The sequence below is a fragment of the Pan paniscus genome, chromosome 3 (assembly GCF_029289425.2).
Source record: "Pan paniscus chromosome 3, NHGRI_mPanPan1-v2.0_pri, whole genome shotgun sequence".
NCBI classification, from domain to species: Eukaryota; Metazoa; Chordata; class Mammalia; order Primates; family Hominidae; genus Pan; species Pan paniscus.
In genome coordinates this window covers 39,820,525-39,830,142 of record NC_073252.2, presented here as the reverse complement: position 1 = coordinate 39,830,142, position 9,618 = coordinate 39,820,525, and the positions used below count along the sequence as shown (strand labels likewise).

At 43.9% G+C, this 9,618-nt stretch overlaps 1 protein-coding gene across 1 annotated transcript in view; it reads left to right on the top strand.

Moving 5' to 3' along the window:
- The first annotated feature begins 2,050 nt into the window (after positions 1–2,050).
- Positions 2,051–9,618, top strand: part of SMIM14 (small integral membrane protein 14) — a 92,432-nt gene continuing 84,864 nt past the window's right edge. The window contains exon 1 of the mRNA XM_003832189.6: positions 2,051–2,198. The gene's annotated coding sequence lies outside the window, so the exon portion shown is untranslated. The remainder of the gene's footprint in view (positions 2,199–9,618) is intronic.

The following is a 9,618-nucleotide window of genomic DNA, read 5'->3' as shown; positions in this document are numbered from 1 at the left end:
CGAGACGGGCGGATCACGAGGTCAGGAGCTTGAGACCACCCTGGCTAACATGGTGAAACCCCGTCTCTACTAAAAATGCAAAAAATTAGCCAGGCGTGGTGGCGGCGGGTGCCTGTAGTCCCAGCTACTCGGGAGGCTGAGGTAGGAGAATGGCGTGAACCCAGGAGGTGGAGCTTGCAGTGAGCCGAGATCGAGCCACTGCACTCCAGCCTGGGCAACAGAGCGAGACTCCATCTCAAAAACAAACAAAAACAACAACAACAAAAACAACAACAACAAAACCAAGTACTGAGAATTTTGCAACAACCAGTACAATTCTAGTTTTGTACCATACTGTTCTCTTAAACACAGCTGTGTTCTCAAACACATACGTGCACATGGGTGCACTCAAGCATAACAGATTTTGTTTGGAGTTGCACAAATTAAAGACCCTTTGGTACAGTGTCAGCTCATTAGGGCACCAGATTCCATCTCAAACTCTAAATTTGAGTAGGCAGAGTTCAAAGTTGCAGATTAAGGGCCAAAATCTTTATTGTTTGTATCTACTTTGCAATTAGTTAACTGGGAAACACTTCAAGTTTTACCAGAAACCTTTAATTTTCTAGAAACCTTTACCTGTGTTCAATATCCACTTTAATTAAAAAGCTCTTGTAAATGATACTTATTTGGGGAAGGTGATTCAGCTTGTCGAGGGGTAATTAACCAAATTGCTGAGGTGGAAGTCTGGGTAAGTGAAAAGGTCATCAAATCTGAGTAAGAAAGCTTGCAGCTTTCACCTCTCCGTCAAGACTGGCAGAGAGGCACTTTCGTAAAATCTTTGGGATTCACTTTTACTTCGCCACTTGTCCCATTTTAATTAAAGCTTGCCAACTGAAGGACCTAAGAAAACAATATAGTTCTGCATTTTGCCAAATTGGGAAATTTCCAGGGCCCCCAAAATTTAGCGGGGAGACTCAGAGACTAGAATGGGAGAATAGGAAGCACCAACTTGCTCTAAAAGGAAGATTGGGTAAAAGCAGCACTCTTATTCCAGCTCTACAACCAAAGCAACTAAGACTTGGGCTGGCTGGCTGCCTAGCCACAGCATTCCCTCCTACTTCCCCATTATCTCCTGACCAGCAAGTCATCTTTGGTCACATATCTTTAATTATTTAGTTTGAGACAAAGTCTCACTATCACCCAGGCTGGAGTGCAGTGGCGCGATCTCGGCTCACTGCAACCTCCGCCTCCCAGGTTCAAGCGATTCTTCCACCTCAGCCTCCCGAGTAGCTGGGACTACAAGCGGGCACCACCATGCCCGGCTAATTTTTGTGTTTTTAGTGGAGATGGGGTTTCACCATGTTGGCCAGGCTGGTCTCGGACTCCTGACCTCAAGTGATCCGCCCACCTCTGCCTCCTGAAGTGCTGGGATTACAGGCATGAGTCACCAAGCCCGACTATATATTCCTTTTATTAATATTCCTGTTGAACTTAATTTTGGTCGTTTCCGGTGCAAAAATGTTAAGGTAAAGGGAATCAATAACAGCCACATTTGATGTATTTTTGTAATCCCCATCTCCAATTTCCATCCGGGCCTGAGTAACCAAAAACACTTTACAGGGGTAGACTGTCTCAACAGACATCAATTTGTAACCACGTCTACCTCTACCACGGTATTCTAAAGACTCCGTCGAGGAAAACCTTCAGCTCGGGCAAAGGGAGACACATTACAGAACACTGTCCGCCGCCGAAGAAACAGAGGATACGCGGGAGAGTTGAACAGACACCCGGCCTCGCCCCTATTGCTTCACGGTCCTCAGCCACGCCCCTCCCAACCGGAACTACATCCCCCGCACTCCGCGCCCCCACGCACAGCGTGTCGTAGGCGTCCGAAGCCGCAGGCTCCCGCCTGGCTTCCCGGGACGCACTGGGCAGGCGCTGGGCATGCGCATGCTCGGCAGGCGGGGCAGCTGGAGTCTCCAGGCGCTGCAATCTGTTGCGCCGCCGCCCGCGGGAGCCGGCAGATCCGGGTCTTGTGGCTAAGAGTGACGTGGTCACTCGAATCAAAACAGAGGAGGGGGAGGAAGCCGGCGGCCAGAAACGGCAGTGGCAGCAGCGTCCGGAGCAGCCGCAGCCTTCTGGAAGCTCCAGGCGGTCTTTCTGCCGAGCCTCGGTCCCGGCCCCCATCCTCCCCGCCCCATCGGTTGTTGTCTGGGCGGGTGAGTGTCTCCCCCTCTCCCACCAGCGTTTGCTGGCTCACCCTCCCCTCGCCCCAGTTTTTCCTGGGGGCTCCTCAGGCTCTCGGGGACTGCGGCGGCTGCGGCAGAACAGGGCTGTTTCTCGGGCTTGGCGTTTCCTCGGCCGGGCTGGCGATTCTGCACCGGGAGAAGCTCCGCTGCTGCCGAGCCCGCGCCCCCCGCGAAGAGCCTGCAATTGGGTATTCTCTGCAGGATGTCAGAGTCGGGGCTTTGCAGGCAAGGGCAAGGTAGCCACGGGTGGTTTTATTTTTAGGATCGATTGTCGACGGGTGGAGGCGTATCATGGAGTAAAAAGAGAGTCGTAGCTGGAAGGAAAAACTCACAAATCCTGAAATCCACACTATCTTGTTTACCGTCTCCCTCAGCCCTTTCTGGGTACGGTGAAGTCACTAGGATGCGTCCTTTGTTGTGATAAGTGAGACGAGAAAGCTGACACCCTGAAAGCGAGAGCTTTTTAGCTCCTATTGTGTCGCGAATTTAAAGGATCCCCTTTTTCTGTTTGTTCAGTAAGTGGAACCAAGGCTGACAGTAAAGAGGTAGCAGCACCCTTTATTGGAACTAATAGTGTGTGATAAACTGGTTACCGGCTCTACCCGAAGTCCCGTGTTGCTGTTTAAAGGCAGACTTCACCAAAGTGGCTGTTTATATGTGCCAGGATTTTAGCCGAGATGGTTTGCTAGCTGTAGAGAGTCGGTAGGATGTTTTCAGTTGCCCCAGTTGGCAAAACCGAGGCTGTGGCCTTAATAGAACGTGTTACTTTTGCATCGAGAGAGTCGGATGAGCTTCACACACATAATAGCTACATTTGCAGAAGAGACCTTCCAGTTTGTGTGTGTTATTGTCAGAAACAGCAGCTGTACATATTATAACTTGGAAAGCGTAAGACCTTCCAGGTGTTGGAGTCTTGCGACGCTTAGGAGGCATTCTTGCTGCCCAGCGCTGTGGAGGTTGCAGGAGGCTTTGCATTCCCTTCCACTTAGGGTGGCTGACCGCGCAGATTCCTTTAGTGTAGCCTGCTCCGAACTTGCCGCTCTCCGCGGCCGTCCACAGCACTGCGACCAGAAAACCAAACCTTTTTGTCCTAACTTTTTTTTTTTCCAACGTGGTGTTTAAGAACACCGCTTCACCCCCGAGAACTCATTAATTGAGGTGTTTCAGTGGTTAGCAGCAAGAAAGAACAACAGTACGTGATAGTTAATTGCTCCTTATCAAACCCAGGAAGAGTTATGAGTTTAGATTATTTCCTTGAAGGGTATGTCCTTGTGGTATAACATGAACCTCTTAACGAATCTTTTCTCCAGTGTTTGCCGTTGAGATCTTTTTTCTTACTACTGTAGTTGGAATCCTTCTGATTTAGAAGAAGGAAAGATTTCTTGAAGTTCTTTTTCAGCTTTTTACCTTTTATGCTAGCCTATAACTAATATTTTTGGTTATACGAAATACTTTGTGTAATAGAGAAGATGTTGATAAAAGCAGATAGGGAAAAAAAATCAATAATCCTGCCACGCAAAGATCACCAAAATGTTAGTTTATACCCTTCTAAACTACTTTTTTGCATTTATATATTTTATACAAATATGGTATCATACCACATATGCTTTTCAGTACATAACCTGCTTTTTCACATTCTAGTACTTCTTTTTTGAGTAATAATTTAAATTTTTCAGACATGGACTTTGGACCTTAAATTTTAGGGAGTATTCACTACATAGTAGTGCCCCCTTATCCGTGGTTTCACTTTCAGGGGTTTCCCGAGTTTCAGTTTCTGTGGTCAACCGCAGTTTGAAAATACAATCATATTTTCAGAGACCACATTCACATAACTTTTATTATAGCATATTGTTATAACTGTTCTATTATTAACTATTGTCAGTCTCTTACTGTGCCTAATTTATAAATTGAATTTTATCGTAGGTGTGTATAGGAAAAAAACAGTCCATATATAGGGTTCTGTACTATATGGGCTTTAGGCATCCACTGGGGGGGTTGTTTTATAATTTTTTAATTTTAAAATTTAATAGAGACGAGATCTCACTGTGTTGTCCAGGCTGGTCTCAAACTCCTGAGCTCAAGTGATCTTCTGGCCTCAGCCTCCCAAAATGCTAGGATTACAGGCATGCTGAGACACCAGGTCCAGCCCACTGGAGTTTCTTTGAATGTATCCCTTGTGGATAATGGGGGACTTCTATGTTTGGCAAACCATAATTATTAAAAGCATGGTTTTAAAAGATTTCCTCACAAATCTCTATGATAATGTAACATTTAAGAAATTAATATGCATTGTGTGGCAAAGTAAGACCTCACTTGTTTGGCTCTTGGGAAAGAAAGCACAGCCTGAAGATAATATGAAAGTTTAAGTAGTTTTTGCTACTCAGTGGTTTGATTCGGGTAAAGATTTAGTTCTGTTCCATAGTTATACTCTATTCCAAATGCTGATCAGATGTTCAGGCCCCAGGCAGTAAGGTCCTGGAAGATTTTAACTTTACACATCACACTTTTTTTTTTTTTTTTTGGGGGGGGGGGATGGAGTCTTGCTCTATTGTACAGGCTGGAGTGCAGTGGTGGATCTCAGCTCACTGCAACCTCTGCCTGCCGGGTTCAAGTGATTCTCCAACCTTAGCCTCCTGAGTAGCTGGGATTACAGGTGCACACCATCACGCCCGACTAATTTTTGTATTTTTAGTAGAGACGGGGTTTCACCATGTTGGCCAGGCTGGTGTCAAACTCCTGACCTCAAGTGATCTGCCCACCTTGGCTGCCCACAGTGCTGGGATTACATGTGTGAGCCATTTCACCTGGCCCACATCACACTTAATATGCATTGAGTCTTGGTGTGTGCCCATTTAGTCCAGTGCTTTACCAGTTGGCACCAAAAGAGCCTGCTATGGAAGGAAACGTCCTCTTCATCTCAACTTCAGAGGATAAGTACATGCCATGAACTATCCTAAATCTGCTAATAACCTATTTTGAGTTTGAGCCTCATAAACTTACCTAAAATCTTTAAATCTCTATTTTCATTTTGCATCTCTTGGATGATTAGTCCTAGATGTTTACTACTTATTACATAATCTAGTTTCTTTTTCTTTGATTTGGCTTATAGTATTCAATATGTATTCTAAATTCGTCCACTTCTTCCCATCCCTACTGCCATCAGCTTTGCCAGGCTATCTTCATCTCTTACCTGATCTGTTGCAGCAACTCCTGGTCTCCCTGCTTCCACTTTGGCTTTTTATTGTGCATTTCCCTTACCAGCCTAAGAGATCCTTTAAAATGTAAATTACCTTGACACCTCCTTGTTGAAAGTTTTCCATCCATATTCAGAATAAAATCCAAACTCTACCAAAGCTTGTCAGGTGCTACATGTTTCAGCACTGCCTTCCTCTCTTATCTTACCTTGTATCCTTCTACTTAGTCAGTACCCTGGAGCCTGGCCATGTGAGTTTCTTCCTGTATTCTAATCCCACTTACATTTTTGTCCCTGGAACTTGCCAAGCTGGTTCTTGCTGTAGGGCCTTTGCATTTGCTGAACCTTGGGGCTTTAGTACTCTTCTCCCAGATCTTGCTGTGGTTGATACCATTGTGTTATTCAGGTGTTAGGTCAGATGTTGCCTCTTCAAGGAGACTGACCAATCTCTCCCTTGTATTTTATTTTCTTCACAGCATTTATCAATATATGAAAATTTTAAAAAATGTTCCATCTCCTACCCTGGAAATTAAGCTCTGTGAATATGGAACCTTGTCTGTCCTTTTCACTGCATAGTAGGTACTCAGTGAATGTTGATTGAATAAATGAACTTAGTGAACATGTCTGTATTCCTCTTGAACATACTGTCTATTGTAGGCCATTTTTTTTTCCCATGGAAAAATCCTAATTTTCAGCCTCTTTATTGGGCAGTGCCTTATTCTCTTTGGTGTTTGGGTCAGAGTACACTTATATTCTACTTTAGACCTGTGGAATTAATTTCTGTGAGAAATGGGTTCTTAGAATCTGTATTTTCAATAAATCTGTCAGGTGATTTTAATGCATATCAAACTTTGAGAATCTCTCAATGTTTTAGTGGCTTTTCCTTGGAAGATTGCTTCTTTATAGTAGTAATGATAGCTACCATTTTTTGGGAACACTACTTTATATGTCAAGTATTATGCTAAAAATTACTGTTACATGTTTTCATTTAACTGCAAAGCAACTCAGATATGTAGGTATCATACAAATGAAGACAGTGAGACACAGTAAGTGGCAGAAACTTGAATTTGAAACCCAAATCTTTTTAATCACAGTACCCTACTGCTTCTGAACTACAGAGTTCAGAATTGTGTTCAGTACTTTAAGAGAGGCCATGTTTTTGTTCAGGACAGGATAGTGTTTTCTGTCCCTTTTCCAATCCTGTCCTTAATGAAGTCCGTTGTTTTGTTGGTCTTTTTGCCTGAAGTTGCACAGACAGATGACCTTAAAAAACATTCTGCGGCCGGGTGCGGTGGCTCATGCCTGTAATCCCAGCACTTTGGGAGGCCGAGGCCGGTGGATCACGAGGTCGAGAGATTGAGACCATCCTGACCAACGTGGTGAAATCCCGTCTCTACTAAAAATACAAAAATTAGCTGGGTGTGGTCATGCGCACCTGTAATCCCAGCTACTTGGGAGGCTGAGTGAGGCAGGAGAATCACTTGAACTCGGAAGGTGGAGGTTGCAGTGAGCCATTGTGGCACTGCACTCCAGCCTTGCGACAGAGCGAGACTCCGTCTCAAAAAAATAAACAAACAAAAAACATTCTGCAAAGACTCCTAGGTCTTGCATTGTTGTATTGAGTGCTGAGAGCCTACCAGGCTTCAAGTAAATTTGTAGCATTTTCTTCTTCCTTTTGTATTACCTGCTCATTCCCCACACCCAAAACCTATTACTTTGTATTCGTTGATACAATCATCAGAGTTCTTCCTACATTTTCTCCTTTGATTTGTGTTTTACTATTTGAATTTAGTGGCGTGATCATGGCTCACTGCAGCCTCAACCTTCTGGGCTCATGCGATTCTCCCACCTCTGCCTCCTGAGTAGCTAGGACCACAGGTCCATACTACCACACTAATTTTTGTTTGTTTGTTTTCTGTAGAGACAGGCTCAGGTTGGTATGGAATTCCTGGGCTCAAATGATCCTTCTGCCTTGACCTCCCAAAGTGCTGGGATTACAGGCATGAACCACTGCATCCAAAGATATTTTAAATAAACAGATTTATTTGAAGTTTTCTTTTAATATTGGGCATGAATGTAGTTTCCAGTTTTTCACAATTATAAATAATATTATGGTGAACCATGGCCTTAAATAGTTAACCTAAAAACAATAATTACAGCAGCCAGTCTAATTACAAATAGAAGCTATATTAAAGACTTCTTAATTTTTTTTTTTGAAACGGAGTCTCACTTTGTTGCCCAGACTGGAGTGCAGTGGGGTGATCTCGGCTCACTGTAACCTCTGCCTCCCGGGTTCAAGCAATTCTCCTGCCTCAGCCTCCTGAGTAGCTGGGATTACAGACGTGCGCCACCATGCGCAGCTAATTTTTGTATATTTATTAGAGACAGAGTTTCACCATGTTGGCCAGGCTGGTCTCGAACTCCTGACCTTAGGTGATCCACCTGTCTGGGCCTCCCAAAGTGCTAGGATTACAGGCGTGAGCCACTGCACCCAGCTGAGACTTCTTAAATTATTTTAATCATAATTCAACAAGTATATATAGCATATATATATATATACTTGCATATGCTTAGAAAATGTTACATGAAGTTTTAAAATATTTTTTAAATTTATTTATTTTTGGTATTTCTTGAATTCTAAAATCTTCCTGAGACATAAAGGTTTTTCTTTTTCTTTTGTGTGTGTGTGTGTGTGTGTGTGTGTGTGTGTGTGTGTGTGTGTGTGTGAGACAGGAGTCTCACTCTGTCATCCAAGTTGAAGTGCAGTGGGGCGATCTCGGCTTATTGCAGCCTCCACCTCCCAGGCTCAAGCTACCAACCCACCTCAGCCTCCCTAGTAGCTGAGACCATGCCTGGCTAATTTTTGTATTTTTTGTAGAGTTGGGGTTTTGCAATGTTGCCCAGGCTGGTCTCGAACTCCTGAGCTCATGCAGTCCACCTGGCTTGGCCTCCCAAAGTGCTGGGATTACAGGTGTGAGCCATTGCACCTGGTCAGACATGAAGGTTTTTTTTTTTTTTTGAGATGGAGTCTCGCTCTGTCAGTAGGCTGGAGTGCAGTGGCCCGATCTCTGCTCACTGCAACCTCTGCCTCCCGGGTTCAAGTGATTCTCCTGCCTCAGCCTCCTGAGTAGCTGAGATTACAGGCGCGTGCCACCATGCCTAGCTAATTTTTGTATTTTTAGTAGAGACGGGGTTTCACCATGTTGACCAGGATGGTCTCGATCTCTTGACCGCCTGCCTTGGCCTCCCAGAATGCTGGGATTACAGGCATGAGTCACCGTGCCCAGCTGACATGAAGATTTTTAATAGAAGCTATCTCTGAGGAGAGGAAAGTACCTGCATTTTTCCATTTTTTTTTTTAACTTTTGGTATTTAAATTTTAAATTATAAATGCATATTTTATTTTTAAAGAATTAACTCTTTGGAAAAGTACATTTTTCTAAACTAAACCAATGTTTAGGTGTATAGTAGGGCTTACATATGTATTTGATAACATTTACGACCTCTGTTCTTTTGTTTTGGAGAAAGTTACCTTCTTATTGCTTATTTTCATATTGAATTTTCATTTCCTTTTTTTTTTTTTTAAATTTAGGCCAAAGCACAGATGTGTCTCAGCTTTGTAAAAATACAGAATGACAGAATGAAGCTGGTTTATGCTTGACTGCACTCATTGACAAGTATTACAAGTGCAGAGCTTTCAAAATTTAATAGCTAATAAAAGTATTTCAAATCGAATTAGGGATGCAGTAAGCATCTTCCCGGTATATGCACCAGACTTAGAAGTCAGTGTTCTGGCTGCTATCATCTTTTATCTTTTAACATATTTTTTTTTTTTTTTTTTTTGAGACAGAGTCTCGCTCTGTGGCCCAGGTTAGAGTGCAGTGGCGCAATGTCGGCTCACTGCAAGCTCCGCTTCCCGGGTTCATGCCATTCTCCTGCCTCAGCCTCCCGAGTAGCTGGGACTACAGGTACCCGCCACCATGCCCGGCTAATTTTTTTGTATTTTTAGTAGAGACGGAGTTTCACCATGTTAGCCAGGATGGTCTCGATCTCCTGACCTCGTGATCCGCCCGCCTTGGCCTCCCAAAGTGCTGGGATTATAGGCATAAGCCACTGCGCCCGGCCACAACATAGTTTTTAAAAACAAGTTTGCTCTTTTTTTTTTTTTTTTTGAGATGGAGTCTCACTCTGTCACCC